Consider the following 21,861-nt stretch of genomic DNA (forward strand, 5'->3'; position numbering starts at 1 on the left):
AGAAATAGAGTAAAAGTTATGTCAGGTGTGGGGTTCGAACCCACGCTCCCGTTTGGGAACCAGAGCTTAAATCTGGCGCCTTAGACCGCTCGGCCAACCTGACTGTGTTAACTGAAACATATCTAGATGTTTTGTCTCATTAAAAAAAGTATAATTTAGAAGAAATAGAGTAAAAGTTATGTCAGGTGTGGGGTTCGAACCCACGCTCCCGTTTGGGAACCAGAGCTTAAATCTGGCGCCTTAGACCGCTCGGCCAACCTGACTGTGTTAACTGTAACATACCTAGATGTTTTGTGTCATTAAAAAAAGTATAATTAAGAAGAAATTAGGTAAAAATTTTGTCAGGTGTGGGGTTCGAACCCACGCTCCCGTTTGGGAACCAGAGCTTAAATCTGGCGCCTTAGACCGCTCGGCCAACCTGACTGTGTAAATTGTAACATACCTACATGTATTGTGTCATGAAAAAAAGTATAATTTAGAAGAAATTAGGTAAAACTTTTGTCAGGTGTGGGGTTCGAACCCACGCTCCCGTTTGAGAACCAGAGCTTAAATCTGGCGCCTTAGACCGCTCGGCCAACCTGACTGTGTAAACTGCAACATACCTAGCTGTTTTGTCTTATTAAAAAAAGTATAATTTAGAAGAAATTAGGTAAAACTTTTGTCAGGTGTGGGGTTCGAACCCACGCTCCCGTTTGGGAACCAGAGCTTAAATCTGGCGCCTTAGACCGCTCGGCCAACCTGACTGTGTTAACTGTAACATACCTAAATGTTTTGACTGTGTTTTTGATGTTTTAAAAATTTTCATCCTTGCCAAAATGACGAGTAAAAATTTTGGTCAGGCAGCATTTAAACTATTTTATAAGAGGTTTAAGGCCATTTGTATGTATTTACACAGCTCTAACATGATTTGTTTACTATCAAGATAACATGATAGTTAGTTTCATTGATTTTATCGTATCGTTTTTTTTACTCTAATCGTGATAAAGAAAATTTTTTTTATTTTTTTGTGTGTTTAGTAAGTGTTGTGATTGTACCTTTAAACAACAGATATTGCTTTGCCAAAGGTAGTAGTACAGCGACCAAGGGCGGTTTGCTTCATATAAGATATTCTTTTCTACCATAGCTTTTCTTTGTATTTTGATACGCTGATTCTACATTTTGTAATGCTACTCTTTCAAAAGTCACAGCATCAATTGGTCATAGCTTACGTTATTTTAGAAATATCGAAAAACTTAGAAAAATAAGGTTTTCCTTACTACAAATTTGATGCACGGTAAATTGCGATTAAGGATATAAAAAGGTTTTTTGGAGAAGAAAATCGACAAAAATTTTAAACGTTTTATTCTTTTTTCTTAAAGATTCGTCAATAAACTGAGTCATACAATCCGCAAGCTCTATTAGAAAGACGTTATAACCGAAAAAGTAGGCATAATACGTAAAGTTCATAATTTAAATATGAAAAGTTCATAATTGTTATATCTAACCATATTTTGATACAAAATTATGATATCAAAACCGGAGATGTGAAATCGTTTCATTTGTTTATAAAAAATTGATGCTGCCGCTTTTGAAAGATTTTAAATATTTGAAATTCCAAATTCGGAATCAGTGGGTTAAAATTCTAAGGAACGACTTTGGTGGAAAAGAGTACGTAAGGGTTTAAGTAGTTTCATAAGAACTTCGTAGACTGATGTATTCACTCTTAAAATTCTAATTGCTCAAGGTTCAAATTGTTAAAGTTTTACTTGAATAAGGTTCACATTTACAAGTTTCAAAATAGTTTTGGTCCGGCACGACATCAAATATGGAGCGAACCACTTTTGGCCGCTGTACTACAGGAGAAACAACCCTCTCACTCAACCCTTAACTAAATATATATGTTACAGAAAAAAATGTGTGATCAAACGTTTAAGATTTACATCTTTGTTTTTCTAAATGTTTTTATGGCGAAAAAAATCTATGTAATTCATTTTTTAAGTACTTGACAACATTGCAGTAGTAATTTTGTTACACGAAGTATGGTGACAAATGTGATCTGAATAAAACACGAGTATTATCTCATTTCTGGATCTTATACTCACTCTGGACTAACTAGAGTGATACCCCTCCGCTTCGCTGGGTTTAAAAGTAAAGATTGATACAGTTTGCTCTCGCTTATCCCTTTTCTATAACACTCGAAATAATGGTAAGGATCGTTTTACACAGGTAAAATATATGTGTGGTTTTCTATTTTTTTCAATGTAAAAAAACTAATTATTCAATGAGTATATAAAAAAAGATGGCCGTGAAATATTTTATATTGACTATTTTTACAGAAATCTGTAATTTAAGGTAATATGAAACGATTACTTTTACAGAAATCTGTAATTTATGGTAATGTCAAATTAAATTAATTTTTATTTTTTTATTAATATATCTTTATAAATTATATCTCACGTGTTATTCCAAAGTATGAACTATATTGCTGTAAAGATTCATTAAAAACAATTCGCTAGTTTTAGAGTGAAAGCGTAACAAACAAACAAACAAACATGCTTACTTTCGCATTTATAATATAGAGAGGTGGCTATACGAAAAGAACACCTTCCAAATCAGAATTAAACTAAAATATTTTAAATGGATTACTTTAAAAAATATAAAAAAAAGTTTCACAAATTAGCAAAGAGTAACATGCGCTATCTATAAGAGAATTTAAGATTGGCTAATTCATACTAATGATGCCTACATGGAAGTCAAAATATCATAATAATAATATTAGGGCAAAATATAGAAAAAATTCGGGTTTACTAATATTCAATAAACAGATAACCATATAGAAGTAATTTTAATGGCCAAATGCTAAATATTATTTTTTTTAATTATATTTCGGAAGGCATCAAACAATCATAAAAAAAAGGAAGGATATTTAAAAGAAATGTAAATATGACTATGATTTAAATTAAAAATATAAAAAAACAATACCAGTCGAGTATGAATCATTATTTTGTAGAATGGTTCAGAAGTAATTTTTGTATATTTACTTATCTTATTCCTTTGAAAAATTGGTTGAAATTTGTTTTTTTTTTTTCGGAATTTTACAAAGCACAAATTATAGAAATTTAAATGAATTTATAAAAAAAAAATTTCGATCTCTCCAGGATTCGAACTTACAGTTTTCTAGAACCTCGATCTTGCCCGGATTTAAATCAGGAATCTTCTGATCCGTTATCCATTGCGACGATCTGGGATTAACATGAAAAGTTTTTTGAAATTAAAGATGAGTTTTTAAATTATTTTCAGGAGTGTTATCCATTGCGCCACAAGACCTGCGATTTTTGACAACGAAAAATTTCTCTTTTACGGAATCCTCAAAAGCAAATACAAAAAATTAATATTATTATAATATATATTACTTGTATTTTTTATCTTAAGAAAATACATAAACATCCGGTGTTTAAATACAAGTGTTTCAATGTTACAGTGAGTTCACTTTTACACTGAAGGTGGTTGTCTTTGTACAATATTGTAAAAATAGTGTACTACATCATACAGCAGTGGTATGTACGTATAGATATGCTTAGCTCACTCAAATAAGTATTAATTTTAACACGCTTTTGACTCAACTGTCCATTTATCACGTATTCTGTATGATAATAACATGATAATAAACATCTGTAATTCTGTATATAAAAGACATCTCTCTTACACTACTTATACTCTAAATATAATTGTTTCTGTTATACAAAAAATTTAAATAACTTTGAGTGACTATATCTCAAGAATGAAGCGGCCAATAGTTTTGGTTTTTTTTTAAACTCGCATGCAAATTCATGAATGTTAGTTTTTTGAAAAAATCTTAAATCTAGTTTTTTTCTAGAATTAAAAAACTTGTTAAAAACACAACAAAACGCAACCTTTCCTATGCTCTCCATGTTAATTATCCGAACTTTAATTTTATTTAACTCGAGTTAGAGACGGTCAATCGACTTCAAATTTTTTTGGTTAATGTATTATATTCCTAATAAGTATACACAAATTTAGAATTTTCTGTCGGTATGCCCATAGTAAGACAACAACCTTAAATACAAGTGTTTTAATGTTACAGCGAGTTCACTTTTACACTTAAGAAAAATTATACATAAACATTTTCATTTTATTTCATCATATCAAATAGCTTACAGTAAAACCTTTTATATAGGTACTATATTTTTATAAAGTTTCAATGAATCGAACTTTGGTCATTTCTATGTTATGTAAGTCTAGGTAAGAATACGAGACATCTGTTTTGGTACTACATTTTCGATATATCAATTACATATAGGTCTTGTGGCGCAACGGATAACGCGTCTGACTACGGATCAGAAGATTCCAGGTTCGAACCCTGGCAAGATCCATTTCTTTTTTTTTCTTTTTTTATTTAAGATTGTTTTACCCAAAATGAAATGGATAGTTGGAATTTTCGTGTTATTGTATTTAATACGATCCATATAGTTTGAGTGCCTCAAGCTTATGTTTATTCACATTCAAGTGATTCAGGGGTAAAATTTTGCAGTTATCAAAGCTTCCACCATATTTGCATTACTTTTTCTGTCAGCAAATTTACGATATTCAGCTATCTACCTTGTGGGGAAGTAGTACCTTAATTATCCATTACAATACTTGAAACAGCAGAACCTTTTAAAAAAACAATTTGTTAAATATTGAACAATCTTATCTTAAAGGCCGCCATAAATTTTTGAGAAATACTCGAAAAAAAATAGACTCTAGAAAATTTTATAGACCCGGAATTTTGTTGTAATTACGAGTTGGTTGGGTTGAGTCTAAGAGTATTTTTGAGTCTAAGAGTATATTTGCGTAGCTTATTTTTGAGTTCATCTCTTTACCTTTTTAATGAGCATTGATATAGAGCCCAAAAAGACTAAAGATATATTGTGTTTTTATAACGCAAAAAAATAAAACGTGATTCAAATAGGTTTTACTGTGTACATAATTTCACTTCTTGAAATTCATTTGTTTAAATTGGACTGATTTTTTTTTCATATACAATACAATAGCTTCTTTTTTTTTAATAAATTTTCTTGTGTATATTTCCATTTTTCTATGCTTATTATGATAAGTGGAATGTAGTTTATTTACAAATTTCTTCCGGAATCATATTTTTTTATAATTTATCTAAGTTAATTAAAATATTTTTGTACTCAAACCAGATCGTCGGGGAGGAAACAGAGTGCTATGGCGTCATTGTGTTCGAGTATAAATAAATATCAGTGTTGAATACAGATTTTAGGGAAACCTAGACAAACTTTATATATTTAAAAAATAAATCTAACCTCTTTTTTAAAATTCTTCCATGCTATATTCAAACAAGTTTGGCATCATGTTTTCCAAGTAATTCATACCTTTTACGTTATGAGAATTCGCATTCTTGTGCTCCGATGACTAAACGTTTCTGATTATTGAGACTCTACTGTACAAAGAATCGTTTTGGTGAATTGAAACAAATGAATCAATTTGCGAATTAATTTTGTTTCTTCCATCACTAGAATAAGTTGCACACATAAAACTCTGCGTAAATATATATCTATAGATTTATAATCGTTTGTTTGAAAGTACCATTCTACTATTCAATTCATTTAAATGGGATGGCGTTACGTAATTTAGTCGATCTGATAAGAACACTGAAGAAGACAAAAGAGTGGAAAGCTATAGTTTTCGTTTTTTTTTTCTGTTAAAAACGATTTATATTATTCCATCAGGTTTTTTGTACACAAATAATATGTTATATAATGCCGAAAATTCTGAATAGGCGACTTAGCTTACACCTTTTAAATAAGAACATTTACCAATTAGATTTTAATCTTTTGTATAAATATGTGTGTTTTTTAAAAGAGGGTTCTTTTCTATAAATACTGAGTGGTCCCAAAAAGTTTTATACGTAGAAGAAGCATGCTTACTTTTAAGGGTCAGATTCCCACTTAAACTTTTTACAGTACAGCACAGTGTTGCATTTTTTGGAAAAAGGACGTGTAACGTCGTAATGATAATAATTGTATACAGTGTATACTGTTCAAGTAGCATTATTACGTCACAACGATGTTTTACGAATATTTTTTTTGTCGGACATTTTCGTTTCTTTTTTAAAAAGCTGTTTTAAAACTGTCTGTAACTTTAAAATGATCATGAAATAATAAAAAATATAAACAGATTTGTTATATAACATATACAGGGTGTCCTGTTATTGACTGCAGAACTTTGGCCTACAGAATAAGCTCATAAAGACGAAGGAAAAAGTTATTTATCAGTTTTTGATCTGAGGCCTACTTTGCGAGATAATTAACAAAATATATCTTATTGAACTGTGATTCGATTATTTACTTTTTATTAATGTTATGTAAATTTATTTTGTTAATTATCTCGCAAAGTAGGCCTTAGATCTAAAATTGGTAAATATCTTTCTCCTTCGTCTTTATGAGCTTATTCTGTAGGTTCACGTTCTGTAGTCAATAACAGAACATCCTGTATATGATCTTTCCATTTATATAAAAGAAAATTTAGTTCAAAATCCCAATTGCTCATGAGGAAATTATTGCTTGGAGTATTTGCTTAAAAATTATTTTTTTTCTATTTTGCCGCAAACAATTTTTTTCATCTTTTATTATCGGGAAAGGCGTTCAAATCGTATAACGAACGTTGGGTGTAAACAAACTTATAGATACAGTTTGATTTCGATATTTAGATATATAACACCTACTTTATTCATTTTGCTATTCGATCAGATGTTGCACAGTGAGTAACATTTCAAATAAAGATTGATGATTTCTTTGACATTGGCTGTGAGTTTTATACCAAAATAATATCAATCTGCATAATAATTCTATAGCTTAAATCTACTCTTAGAATTCTGTTAGAAGAGAAGAAGCAAGTTAAACTTTATTATTGTTTGTTTTGATATATTAGTGTAGATTTATATTTACAGGGCTTGTAAAATTCTGGAAAATTTAGAATTCATAAATAAATTCCTCGAAGTTGATTATTACTTGGACATACTAACCTAGTATTTCAAGTCATAAAACTAAACCACTATACCGGGTGTCACAGACCATCCGTACCACCCTATTATTTCAAAAAGGTTAAAAATAAAAAAAACACGTATCTAATATTTTATCGAAACTCTATGCAACAATACCAAAAATTCCCCTTACTCTCTGTTAGGGGTAGGAGGTGTAACTTTAAAAACTTAAATGAAAACCCCTATTTCCTATTTTTTACGTGTCTGTAAACTCTCCAACGATCGCAATTTAAGTCCGATTTGAATAAAATTTGGTTTCAAGAAGGGTTTTAGAATTTGAAAGGTCAAGTTCGTCATTGAGAGAAATCAGCAAAATAAAATTGGAAATGGGAAAGTTTTGACGAGCCCTGATATTTTAATATACAGAAAATCATTCAACCGATCAATAACTTGTTAATAGATGTTTGATTATTACTCAATTGGGAATGAACATGTTATAACATTTCTATGTTAATTAACTTATTATTACCTAAATAAAGTTTTAAGGATTCTCATATACAGGATGGGCCATAGAAGTGTGCGATTATAAAAATTATGTAAAACAAAAATTCCTTAATTTTTCCATATTAGTTTTTTACCATCTTAAAATACATAAAAAAGCAATTAGGAAAATTACCATTTAGGTGAATTCATTTAAATGCTAAAAAATGGTAAAAAAGTTTTTGCTTTACAGTGTTTTCAAAATCGCACACGTCTTTGTCCCACCCAGTACTGAATGGGGCTTATACCTTAAATCAAGATTTGTTTCAAATAGTTCTCAATTAAAGTTGTATCGAATTATTCACAATGGTGATCGAAATTACATGATTCGCTACTTTAATAATTTATGCATATCTCCATTTTACATTTTCTTAGTTTCGGAATTCACGGTTTTTGATTTTTCCAAGAAAAATGCAAATTATCTCAAGTACTGTCTATAAGACTTGGCTGCTTAAGAATATTCAAATATGGAAGAACATAAACTCGAATTCTACACTTCGAAAAACATTAAACGTGGGTTACCCTTTTTCAATTAGTCTACGAAACTTATGGCCAGCGATAAGTAATTGAAACAAGTGAAAACAAACAATTGACTGAGTTACTTGTAGAAATACCATGTATAGACAATATTGATTACGGAATCGTTTGTTTTTTTGCAATGTAAGTAAAGAAATATAAACAAACAAACACGTACAAAACATATGTAACGTATAAATTTAAAATATGAACAATAGGTACTTGTATATACATGCTATATAATGTTTCTAAGCTAATTTGCGCCCTCACGGGTAAAAACTGATGTTTATGAAAAAATGTTTCAAACAAAAGTTGTTTATTTTCTTATAAGAAACATTTTTTACATTTTAAGTTTTGTTATATCTCTAACGGTTTACAAGATGAGTCCGACGGCTCCAAGACCTTGAACTATGTTGCTCATCTACGAGCTCGATACGCTATATTTCATCTTGATATGACGGACAGCTGGAAATGGACTAATTAAGTGAGTTTAGGAATACCTATACCAAAATTTTTTTGCTAAAATCAATATTTTTAAGTGTTACAAACTTGGGACTAAACTTAGTATACTTTGATATATTTTATTTATACATGGTATAATAAGGTTGTGTTACGGTAAAAATGTTACACTTTGTTCAGTTAAATCTGTCAAATGTAAAAATTTCTAGAAAACAATTTCTATTAACTTGAAACAAATTTCCAGTAGACATCAATAAGGCTTTTGTTGGAAACAATGTACTTTGGTTGATTGGACAAAATGATGCCCTACGAATACCAGTCGAGTAAAAGAAATAAGCATTTTAAATTATAAATCATAAACTAGTCATTTTTCATAACGCTCAAAGCAGGAAAGTTAACGAACATCATCTGACACAAATTCTTTGTATTTATAAAGGAAATGTGTGGGCTTTCACCATATAGAAAATAAGTAATACTCGAAAAAACAACAGTGTGTCCTTCTAAAATGTATTTTAATAATTTTCTTGAGAAATTCATCCATAAATTTAGATGAGGTCAGAAATATATCAACTAAATCAGTACCTACATGAGAATTGAACTGATGAAAATAACTCTGAATGAAGCTGGGCAGATTTATTTTGAAATGAGATTCATCTCATCTTTTTCTTTAAATAATGGTTTTATTTTAAATATAGGATTTAAATTATACATTCGGTCACATGACAGCAAACACCAATCAGATGTACTTTGAAGGGACTGCGTCACACCTGTAAACTTGCATATAAAAAAAATGATTGTATGGCGAGTCATGATGTCATTCAGAACGCCATCACTCTTTACACTATTTTAGAAGTAAATTTGAATTAGTTTTTTAAAATACAAAATACATAAGGTGAATTGTATTTTTTTTAAGGAGATATGCAAGGATTGGATAATACTAGAGATTTCAATAAAACTTTATAAATACATTTTTTGATTTCCAAAAACCATAAAAAATTCCTAGGTCATCAGGCTTTTTATTATTTTTTTATCGTTCAAAGTTGGCTGAAAGAATGATGAATTATATAGGTTATCCTTTTCAATTGGATATTTCTATATCAAAAAATCTAGATAGTGTGATACAAAACTATCTAAATATTTAAACAATCTTGTAGTTTATATACGGTTGTCGATGATATAACAACAAAATTTTAATTTAATTATTAAAATTCGAAGATCCATCATTTGATGAACAGAGACGACAATAGTTAGAATATTTATGATTGAAGAGCGATATCTATATTATCAAATTTATATGCATCACTTGTACACAATATAATATATATTTTTGTAGTTGCGTGGTATTATAAAGTTAAAAATAAGACATTACTTGACTACAAAGCATGTATTTGGTTTATACCTATGTATGTACCGTGCAATAAACCAAAACTTTTTTACAATACTGTAGGTTTACAATCACCTTAAATAATACTTTATTGGTATAAATAAAATACTAATGTAACGTATAAACCAATTTTTCGAATTGAATACAAAACCCTATAATAGCATAACAAATGAATGAGCGTTGTCCACATGTGTTTACTTGCTATATGGATACTACATTCAGAAGATAAAATTTTTAAATATTCTGGTATATTGGCGGAATAATGTTTCATAACAAAAGAAACCACTCACATATTATATTTGTGTGTATGTGTGGGAATTGATCAAACTAAAATATATAGGAATGTTTGCATTCTAAGACATTAGAAATGAGAAAACCATTGGGAAATGCATGTGACAGCTTTTCTTCTTCTGTTGTAGGAAAAAACATTACCATATATAAATAAGACATATAAAACAATATATATATACCATGTGTTTAATTTACATCTTGGCATAGGCATCTCCCACGAGTATGATAGAGTACATGCGTTAAGCAATGCGTCTAAGAAAGAGGTGTTATATGTGATACATGTTTCTTGAAAGTGTTGTAGATTCGGTTCTCTTTAAGTTGTACGATTCAACTGCTGCTGTGTGAACTGTTTACAACTTGGCGCTTATCGAGTTTACTATAGCAAGAAAACATGCCTATAACACCTCTTTCTTATATGCATTGCTTAATGTATACATACGTACTCTCTCATACTCGTAAGAGATGTACTATGCCAAGATGTAAATTAAACAACCAGTATATACCGGGTTTCACAAACCTGCCCTACTTTAATGGACTGCTCATATTTTTCACTGTATTGATATTAAATAACTTTTGATTGGTTTAAAGGAGGTGGCTTTCTTTAGAAAAGTAAATCCTCTCGATTTCAAGAAATTTCAACAATACGAACAATTTTAATATAAGATAAAATAAAGTACCTGGATGACTGAGCTTTACTTGGTATTTTTTGAGTTAAAAAGGCACAAATTTTATCACTAATATAAGAAACATTTAAAATGTCTCCACAGAAATACCTGTTTAGTCCATATGTGATTGAGGCAACTTCATGAAAGTTGTTATTACCAGTAAACAGAGAATTTGAAATTTGAAACACTGATCATTTTTATAAGATCTACTATATTTTTTGTTTTATATGTATCAAGCATCGATAGCGCAATTCGTTAAGCTGTGGACTTAGGACACTAAAATCAAAAGGAATCCACATTTTTAAATAAACCTATTAGCAGGTATAAACCTTTCATTTCTTTCACCTGCTCGTGTAGTTGTGACAATCACATAAGTATTTTGTTATAATATTAATATTATTCAGAACAACAATATTTTTATTTTAAATTTGTTAGACAGTATTACTTTCATACAAACAACTCATGCGTTTGTGTCAACTTCACCACTCAACCCCTTATGGTATTTGTATCACATTCGTGGCACCATTCGCCATATATGATCTGGCAATGAAGTTGATACAACTTCATATCGGTTGGTGTCCCGTTAACATAGAATTGAATTAATTTAATTATTTAGATTATTCAACTACCCCTACCTGCACCCCGCCCCCTAGTGGCTCAATATATAAAATATGGATTCCAGGCGAACCCATGCTGAGAGTACTTCGATTGGAAAGTAAAACGGTAGTAACATTGAAATATGTTTTGTAATATAAGAAGATGCAAGTAAAATCAATGCAAAGCTACGAAGAATAAGATATAACCCACGAAATATTTGCCATTTACATACAGATTAGTTGATAAACTTCTGGTGAAACGTTGAAGTTAAAGAAAAACTTGTATATATATACATAATAACAATTTTGATTAACGACAATTCTCTTACTTTTGAATAAGGATAGTGGGAAAATTACCGAGTGAATAATCTTATGTTTTTATGTCATAAATATGCATTTAATATTAAATTGTTTAGTATGAATTTGTTATCATATACAGGGAGTTTAAACTAACTTACCACCATGTACCTAAACTCGATTAAGGAAAAAATAGATCCAAAAAGTTTTTATAATAGTGACCCATTTTTGAATGTAAGGGATAAAAATTTTAGAATCCAACCAACTCCTCTATAGTCAACAAGTTCAAGACAACCAACTCATAATTACAACAATACCCCGGGTCTATAAAGTTTTTGATCTATTTTTTCCGATTACAACTTAAACTATATTTTTTTTGCATATGTCATGTCATCTGGTGTAACCATATACCAACACCTTTACACTTTCGCATTTATTATTCTGTTTTATCATAATATTTATTATCAAATTTTTGACTGCTTATGAAAGAAATGTCAACAAATAATGGAAAACTATCAAACTTTATACAATATAGACCTTTTACTTATGCAAAATATTTAAATATATTATTTATCTCTATCTCTATATATTATAAATGCCAAAGTAAGCATGTTTGTTTGCTTGTTTGTTTATTTGTTTGTTTGTTACGCTTTCACGCTAAAACTAGCGAATGGTTTTTAATGAAACTGTACAGCATTATAGCTGATATATCAGAATAACACATGAGATATAATTTATTAAGATATATTAATAAAAAAATAAAAATTTAAAAATTAATTTAATTTGACATTACCATAAATTACAGATTTCTGTAAAAAAAGTGAATATGAAATATTTCACGGCCATCTTTTCTGATATACTCAACGAATAATTACAACTATTATACATTTAAAATAATAAAAACTTGATAAAGTGAAAGATTTATTTCGACATTTTTTTAATAATAAATTCTATTTTTTTAATAATATAAAATTTAAATACTTGAACAATTACAATTTTGGACTTATAAAGATACTTTTTTTCATAAAAATATCAAATGTATCTTTTTAGAAACCTTATTAAGTTTTTTTTAAAGAGATTAATAATTTTAACAATTCAAACATCATAAATGCTTTATTAAGTGTATATGTTCATTTTCCTATTAATTTATAAAATTACGCATTCTGCGAAATCAAAGAAATTTATCGAATTTTATTATTTATAAAAATACAAGCAAATGAAATAGATACATGTAAACATTTAAATGGGAATATCATTTTATTTAATTATAATTTGATATAAGTTGTTATCATAATAAATAATTATATAAATACTGAAAACCAACGAGGTAGTATTCGATTTCATTGGGAACTAATTTAAAATTATTTTGATTTTAAGCTAGCAGTTAACTACCCGCTTCGCGTGGTTATTTTAACTTAAAAAACAAATATTACCGCGTAATAGCTTTCTTCTGCACTCACTTATTGTTCACAACTGTTAGGGTTTAAATTTTTGGTCCGAAACTTTAATTTTTCTTCTAAAATGAAAGTAGTCTTATTTGTGTCTCACTTAAATTAGAACAAAAGATTCTTTTGAAGAGCCCATACCTCGAATAATGTTTGTGTACGAAAGAGGGTTGCAATTTTTTTATGAATTTTTCAAAATTTGACGATGAATTTTGTATTAAATTGATGAATTTAGAGATGATTAAAAGATGATTCAATCTTAAATATTTCCAAAACGAAAGCCAGAATACCGAAAAATTTTATGCTTATTTTTCGACTAACTGAGTTAATTGTTGAAATACCATGTGTAGATAGTTTTGATGACGCAAGCCTTTGTTTTTTAGATTATGTAAATAAAGAAAGATATTCACTCTTAGATAGTCACACACATGTAACTAATAATCCCATATATTACATACTAAATAATTTGCATCTAATTTGCGCCCTCGCGGGTAAACAGTGATGTTTACCAAAAAATGTGTCAACCAAAGGTTGTTTATTTTTGTATAAGAAACTTTTTTTACATTTAAACTTTTCTTCTATCTCTAACGGTTTACAAGATGAGCTCTACGTACCCAAGACTCAATTGACCTATGTTGCTCATCAAGGAACTCAACCATACTCTTTACGTCCTAGGCACGCTATAAAAATTTCAACTTGATATGTCTTTTGGTTTTTGAGTTATCATGTTGACAAACATACGGACAGACAACCGAAAGCGGACTCATTAGGTGATTTTATGAACACCTTTACCAAAATTTTGTTGGTTAGGTCGATATTTTCATGCGTTTCAACCTTGGTACCAAAACTTAATATCCCTTGTATATACTTCATATACATGGTATAAAAAAAATTGTACCTGAAATTACTTTTACGCGTATGTACGCTTTTTATGAAGTCTGTCGGAACAGTTTTTAATTTTTTTAATTTCTTTATTAAGGTCTTGTAATTAGATAGCTTCTAATTGTAACTTCTTTACGTGCACCATTAAAAAAAATAATTCAGAGAGTGAATCGGTAAAAAAAAGTTACGTCATCACATTGGAATATTACGAAACTTGAGACTCCGTCCTCTTTTCTTCTTCTTCTGGCTGTCTAATATTGACAATAATTACATTTCCGATTCACAGGTGGCGCTCTTGACCGATGACAAAGTACGCCAATGTAACCAAGTTTTCACAAGATTGTGAACTACACGATAAAAAAAAGTTATTAAAGCAGAACAAAAACCTGCAGATGGTCACGATATCATTAAGTAAATAAATAAACTAATAATTAGTAATCATTTATCCTATTAACTATTGAGACCACTGCAGGGCAAAGGTCTCCCCCAAATCTCTCCACTTGTTACGATCAGTGGCGAGTCTTTTACACATTCTTCCTGAGTAGCTCACAAGACTATCCCTCCATCACTTAATCTGGCGTCCCTTCCTTCTTTTGCAATTGCATGGCGTGCAGTGATCGTCTACCTGTCTTGCTATATGCCCAGCCCATTTCCACTTTAGTTTGTTTACACAAACCGTAACGGCTTTTAGTTTGGTTTTGCTGCGTATAGTTAACGATCTTATTTCGTCCCTTAGTTTTATTTGGCACATGCTTCGCTGACAGGTTATAAGTTTTTAAAAGTCAGAGGTATTGTAAGATAAGGTCTGAGCGCCGTATGTGAGGATTGGGAGAATACAACTGTTAAATACTTTGCGTTAAAATAAATAAACACCCGGTATTAAATATATGATACAATATTTAATATCCATATGGTAAATACATTCTACCAAAAAGCATTCAAATATACACTTTATGCATCGGTTTTGAATAATGACATGGACTAGCACTTGAAATTGGTTAACGTGGTTTCAGTTTTCCATTTTCTACCTCAAACACCGGCTTTTGTACTCAAAATTATAATATGAAATAACGTAATATTAGTGTTATGTGATGATACATCTCATCATATTTATCTGTATAAATTCATCTCTACATTTACAACGATATTGTAAACCTGTTGAAATATAAATTGCACAAAAGAAGCACATAGCGCAAGAAATTGCTATGTTAGAAAAATTTTGTTATCGGTTAAAAAATTTGGACTTTATTTGGTTCATTGTACGTTATTTTCTGGAATGTCGAAGTCCTTGATATCCGAAAACTATATCAGAAAATTCTGCCAGCTACTTATCTGAAACTTTTGCTTTTGAATTTTATAAAATATTATTCAATTTTCACATTATTATAAAACTAAATATTCGAAAAAATTCCATGGAAATGTATAAAAATAATTGTAAAATATTATAAAATTCGTCAGAATTGAAAATCATAAGGGTTCATCTAAGATAATAATAAAAATTCTTTGAACTAACATTTAACATTTGAAAATAGAAGTTTAACAATTAAAATTCCACATATAAAGTAATTAAAGTAATTAATATTGTGAGTGTTGGATGAGGCATTAAGGAGATATGTAAGGATTGGATAATATTAGGGGTTTACATAAAACTATATAAATACATTTTTTGATTAACAAAGTTTACAAATTCCTAGGTCACCGGGCTTTTTGTTATTGTTTTATCGTTCAAAGTTTGCTGAAAAAATGATAAATCATTTGGTTTACCTTTTCAATTGGATATTTCTATATCAAAAAATCTAGAGAGTGTGATAAAAAACTATCTAAATATTTAAAAAATCTTGTAGTTTATATAAGGTTGTCGATGATATAACAACAAAATTTTAATTTAATTATTAAAATTCGAAGATCCATCATTTGATGAAGAGAGACGACTATAGTTACAGTATTGATGATTGAAGAGCGATATCTATGTTATCAAATTTATAAGTTATTAAATTTATGCTTGCACACAATGTATTGTAAAGCCAAAAATAACTCATTCTTTGTTTACAAAGCGTGTTTTTGCTTTTTATGAATGTACCACGTTCAATAAAATAAAACTTTTGTACGATACTATAGGTTTTTATAATTACGAAATATTTGTAAAAACTAATGTTGATATTAAAATTGTCAACTTGGTTGGTACGTGTGTGACAAACAAATTCAACTTGGTTGTTAACTATGTTGTCAGCCGAGTTAAATGTGTATGGGGTGCTTAAGAATGACAAAAAAATTATAAAAAATAAATAACAAGTATAAGATCTTAGTTTGATTACAAAGTTACAATAATAAACACAGTGAAAAAAACCGTATTTATTATTAATCGAAAAGACTTGCGGGCATGTAACGATGTTTATGCATTGGAAATACACGTGTACGAAGCCGCAGGTGAAGCTTGCTTGTTTTACAATAAATTTTATTGAATTATTATGTATAGAATTACTTTACGAAGTACAATAATATTATGTTATTTGTATATTATGTAATATGTATTACGGTATATGTACTGTAATAATTACGGTGTGTTAAACTAATCATAATTAATTTTAATTGTGGCGAATATAATTTAAATTATGCGAGAGGCTTGTTTCATTTCATGCATTAATCTATCTATATATTATAAATGCGAAAGTAAGCATGTTTGTTTGTTTGTTTGTTTGTTTTGTTACGCTTTCACGCTAAAATTAGTGAATGGTTTTAAATGAAACTGTACAGCAATATAGCTCACATTTCAGAATAACACATGAGATATAATTTATAAGGATATATTAAAAAATAAAAAAAATTAAAAAATTAATTTAATTTGACATTACCATAAATTACACATTTCTGTAAAAATAGTCAATATAAAATATTTCACAGCTATCTTTCTGATATACTCAATTAATAATTACGACTATTATACATTTAAATAAATAAAAAACCATACATATATTTTACCTGTGTAAAACATCCTTACCATTATTTCGAGTGTTATAGAAAGGGGATAAGCGAGAGCAATATTTATCAATAGGTTACTTTTAAACCCAGCGTAGCGGGTGGGTATCACTCTAGTATCATATAAATTTTCATTTCAGAGTTTTGTATTCAAGTAGTTTTCTGGTTTTGTTAATATATATTAAGTTATATTTTAACCGAGTTATAGAAAATGGAAAGGGATATTATATAATGAAATATTTGGAGGAATCTGGTTGGTTTATTTAATTTAAACCACCCCCCCTCCCCCGCTGAATTGGACTGAAAGAGGTTTATATCGCAAAGTAAATCAGATAAATTTTAAAAGATTTTCAAAAGGTCGAAATGCTACAGAAACCGGAAATTTAAGATATTTTTACTTATAAACTCCTTTATGCAACTCTTTTCCCGCTTTTAGGGGTCTGCAATACTCAAAATAAAAAATACTTTTTAAGGGAGAAGCTTTTATTGTACTCAAAAGTAGAAAATAATTCTATCTATGAGTCACTCATACCCGACTATTTGTAAAAGCTTGATTTAAGATATCAAAAATGAATAGGAGCGCTTCATCTACTCCACATGCGTAATTTTTTTCGAATCATTCTTGATATTAAGCGAATCAAGCTTTTACAAATAGTCGGGTATGAGTGGCTCATAGGTAAAATTATTTTCTACTTTTTAAAACAATAAAAGCTTGCCCCTTAAAGATAATTTTTTATAAAAATTTTTAAGACTAGAAACAGACAGTAGCCAAATGGTCAAAGACTAACGCCTCAGATCGCTCGACCACTAACCTGGTTCGGAAAATAATTTTTTATCTATAGTATTATCTCAACATTTTAATGACAAAGGTTTGGAATCGCCTAGAAAAGAAGCAAGTTAAAAATATTGAAAAACTCTTTTTAATTTCTTCGTTAGTTAAAACAACTGTTTCTTTTATAAATATTTTTCTTGCAAAGCTTATCAAGTATTTATTTCACAGAACATGGTCAGCCGTATGAATAATGCATACAAGTGTATCGTATAATAAAAAGCTATCTATTTGATATTTAATACTCTTTGAAAATGCAATATTTTTGATTATATAATATATAGTATGATCACTGAAAAACGTTTAGAAATGACGACTATTAAAAGACGTAGTAAAAGAAGTACGATTAATTAGAAAGTTTAAAGTATTTGTCTTTGTACAATATTGTAAAAATAGTGTACTATATCATACAGCAGTGGTATGTACATATAGGTATGCTTAGCACACTCAAATTAGTATTAATTTTAACATGCTTTTAACTCGACTGTCCATTTATCACGTATTCTGTATGATAATAGCATGATAATAATCATCTGTAATTCTGTATATAAAAGACATCTCTCTTACACTACTTATACTGTAAATATAATTCGTTCTGTTATAAAAAATTTTTTAATAACTTTGAGTGACTATATCTCAAGAATGAAGTGGTCAATAGTTTAGGTTTTGTTTTTTAAACTCACATGCACAAATTCATGAATGTTCAGATAGTTTTTTGAAAATGTCTTAGATCTAGTTTTTTTCTAGAATTAAAAAACTTGTTAAAAACACAAACAAAACGCAACCTTTCCTATGCTCTCCATGTTAATTATCCGAACTTTAATGGTATTTAACTCGAGTTAGAGACGGTCAACTTAAAATTTTTTAGGTTAATGTATTATTATATTCCTAATCAGTATACACAAATGCCCCTCCCCTTGGTGACGCCCATGGTTTAAAGTTTATAACACAGCGCTTTTTTGTATAGAAAGCGCTACATGTATTTTGAAATTTCTTCATAAAGCTTTATGAAAGTATTTCTATGAAACAAAGAAACATTTTTATGTAAAAAGTTTAATTTTTTGAATATTTTAAATGAAAAAGTTCCCTTAAAAGATTTGTAAAGAATGTATTTTTTTGTTGAAACGATAGTTTTTCCCAATAAACACATCGTATTTTATATATGAAAGATAAATGTGAATAGTTTAAACCCACATCATACCTGCCTCTTTATTTGTTAACCCTTTACGTACGTTTTGTAGCATAGAAAGATTGACATTGGTCGTGTCAAGATAAAAATCCATTATTTTTCGGGAAATACTCTTGAAATGATAAATTGTTTATTCGTCTGGACATTATTTATCTCTCTATTTCAATGATTTAGCCATCACATATAAAATAAATATGTATAGCTTTTTTTTATACCATGTATATATGAAATATACATAGTATATTAAGCTTAGTCCCAAGTTTATAACTCTTAAAAATATTGTTGCTACGAACAAAATTTTGGTATAGGTGTGCATAGAATCATCTAATTAGTCCAGTTTCGGCTGTCTGTCTATTTGTCATCACGATAACTTAAAAACGAAGCGAGATATTCAGCTGAAATTTGTATAACATTCTCAGAGTTTGTCAAAATTGGATAAAATTTGAATGTGATAGAGCAAAATTAAATTTTTTTGATTTTGATGACGTCATAAAGTTAAAAAATTTGATTTTTTTGATAACACAAGCAAATTTTATCCGATCTTATTGGAATTTTTTTTGAAACCCACTAATTTTGGGTCATTCTTTTCAGGTGTGATGTCAGTTTTTCGTTAGCAATCATTTATGTACTTTATTCCGGGACCAGGAGTCCCCAGTTTGGAAACTCATTAGAGATAGGATAATTTTGATCAAAAATATGAAAAGTATGACCCAAATTTAGCTGGATTCCACATTAAGTTTATCAAAATCGGATAAAATTTGAATGTGATAGAGCAAAATTAAATTTTTTTGATTTTGATGACGTCATAAAGTTAAAAAATTTGATTTTTTTGATAACACAGGCAAATTTGATCCGATCTTACTGGAATTTTTTTGGAAACCCACTAATTTTGGGTCATTCTTTTCAATTGTGATGTCAGTTTTTCGTTAGCAATCACTAATGTACTTTATTCCGGGACCAGGACTCCCCAGTTTGGAAACTTATTAGAGCTAGGTTTATTTTGATCAAAAATATGAAAAGTATGAACCAAATTTAGTTGGATTCCATACTAAGTTTATCAAAATCGGAGAAAATTTGAATGTGATAGAGCAAAATTAAATTTTTTTGATTTTGATGACGTCGTAAAGTTAAAAAATTTGATTTTTTTGATAATTCAGGCAAATTTGATCCGATCTTATTGGAATTTTTTTTGAAACCCACTAATTTTGGGTCATTCTTTTCATGTGTGATATCAGTTTTTCGTTAGCAATCATGAATGTACTTTATTCCGGGACCAGGACTCCCCATTTTGGAAACTTATTAGAGCTAGGTTAATTTTGATCAAAAATATGAAAAGTATGACCCAAATTTAGTTGGATTCCATACTAAGTTTATCAAAATCGGAGAAAATTTGAATGTGATAGAGCAAAATTAAATTTTTTTGATTTTGATGACGTCATAAAGTTAAAAAATTTGATTTATTTGATAACACAAGCAAATTTGATCCGATCTTATTGGAATTTTTTTTGAAACCCACTAATTTTGGGTCATTCTTTTCAGGTGTGATGTCAGTTTTTCGTTAGCAATCATTTATGTACTTTATTCCGGGACCAGGAGTCCCCAGTTTGGAAACTCATTAGAGATAGGATAATTTTGATCAAAAATATGAAAAGTATGACCCAAATTTAGCTGGATTCCATATTAAGTTTATCAAAATCGGATAAAATTTGAATGTGATAGAGCAAAATTAAATTTTTTTGATTTTGATGACGTCATAAAGTTAAAAAATTTGATTTTTTTGATAACACAGGCAAATTTGATCCGATCTTACTGGAATTTTTTTGGAAACCCACTAATTTTGGGTCATTCTTTTCAATTGTGATGTCAGTTTTTCGTTAGCAATCACTAATGTACTTTATTCCGGGACCAGGACTCCCCAGTTTGGAAACTTATTAGAGCTAGGTTTATTTTGATCAAAAATATGAAAAGTATGAACCAAATTTAGTTGGATTCCATACTAAGTTTATCAAAATCGGAGAAAATTTGAATGTGATAGAGCAAAATTAAATTTTTTTGATTTTGATGACGTCGTAAAGTTAAAAAATTTGATTTTTTTGATAATTCAGGCAAATTTGATCCGATCTTATTGGAATTTTTTTTGAAACCCACTAATTTTGGGTCATTCTTTTCATGTGTGATATCAGTTTTTCGTTAGCAATCATGAATGTACTTTATTCCGGGACCAGGACTCCCCATTTTGGAAACTTATTAGAGCTAGGTTAATTTTGATCAAAAATATGAAAAGTATGACCCAAATTTAGTTGGATTCCATACTAAGTTTATCAAAATCGGAGAAAATTTGAATGTGATAGAGCAAAATTAAATTTTTTTGATTTTGATGACGTCATAAAGTTAAAAAATTTGATTTATTTGATAACACAAGCAAATTTGATCCGATCTTATTGGAATTTTTTTTGAAACCCACTAATTTTGGGTCATTCTTTTCAGGTGTGATATCAGTTTTTCGTTAGCAATCACTAATGTACTTTATTCCGGGACCAGGACTCCCCAGTTTGGAAACTTCTTAGAGCTAGGTTAATTTTGATCAAAAATTTAAAAAGTATGAGCCAAATTTAGTATTATTACATACTGAGTTTATCAAAATTGGATAAAATTTGGATGTGATAGGCCACATTAAAGTAAGCTTAACAGTTATTAGCCATTGTAATAAAATTATATTTTTCAGTTTCGAATGGTTTTTTTACACCCAATTAATTATTCTTTTATCTCAATTCATATTTGAAAAGTTTATTTTTATTCCCGAA

The 21,861-nt window shown here is 29.1% G+C and overlaps 6 non-coding genes across 6 annotated transcripts; 1 reads left to right on the top strand and 5 right to left on the bottom strand.

Moving 5' to 3' along the window:
* Positions 1 to 19: 19 nt before the first annotated feature.
* On the bottom strand, positions 20 to 103 carry Trnal-uaa. Its single transcript has one exon. It is a non-coding gene; the product is annotated as a tRNA-Leu (tRNA).
* A 76-nt stretch (positions 104 to 179) lies between these two features.
* On the bottom strand, positions 180 to 263 carry Trnal-uaa. The gene has a single exon. It is a non-coding gene; the product is annotated as a tRNA-Leu (tRNA).
* Positions 264 to 339: 76 nt separating this feature from the next.
* Positions 340 to 423, bottom strand: Trnal-uaa. Its single transcript has one exon. It is a non-coding gene; the product is annotated as a tRNA-Leu (tRNA).
* A 76-nt stretch (positions 424 to 499) lies between these two features.
* Positions 500 to 583, bottom strand: Trnal-uaa. The gene has a single exon. It is a non-coding gene; the product is annotated as a tRNA-Leu (tRNA).
* A 76-nt stretch (positions 584 to 659) lies between these two features.
* On the bottom strand, positions 660 to 743 carry Trnal-uaa. Its single transcript has one exon. It is a non-coding gene; the product is annotated as a tRNA-Leu (tRNA).
* Positions 744 to 4,299: 3,556 nt separating this feature from the next.
* Positions 4,300 to 4,372, top strand: Trnar-acg. The gene has a single exon. It is a non-coding gene; the product is annotated as a tRNA-Arg (tRNA).
* The last annotated feature ends 17,489 nt before the right edge of the window (positions 4,373 to 21,861 follow it).

This window comes from Chrysoperla carnea, chromosome X (genome assembly GCF_905475395.1).
Source record: "Chrysoperla carnea chromosome X, inChrCarn1.1, whole genome shotgun sequence".
NCBI lineage: Eukaryota > Metazoa > Arthropoda > Insecta > Neuroptera > Chrysopidae > Chrysoperla > Chrysoperla carnea.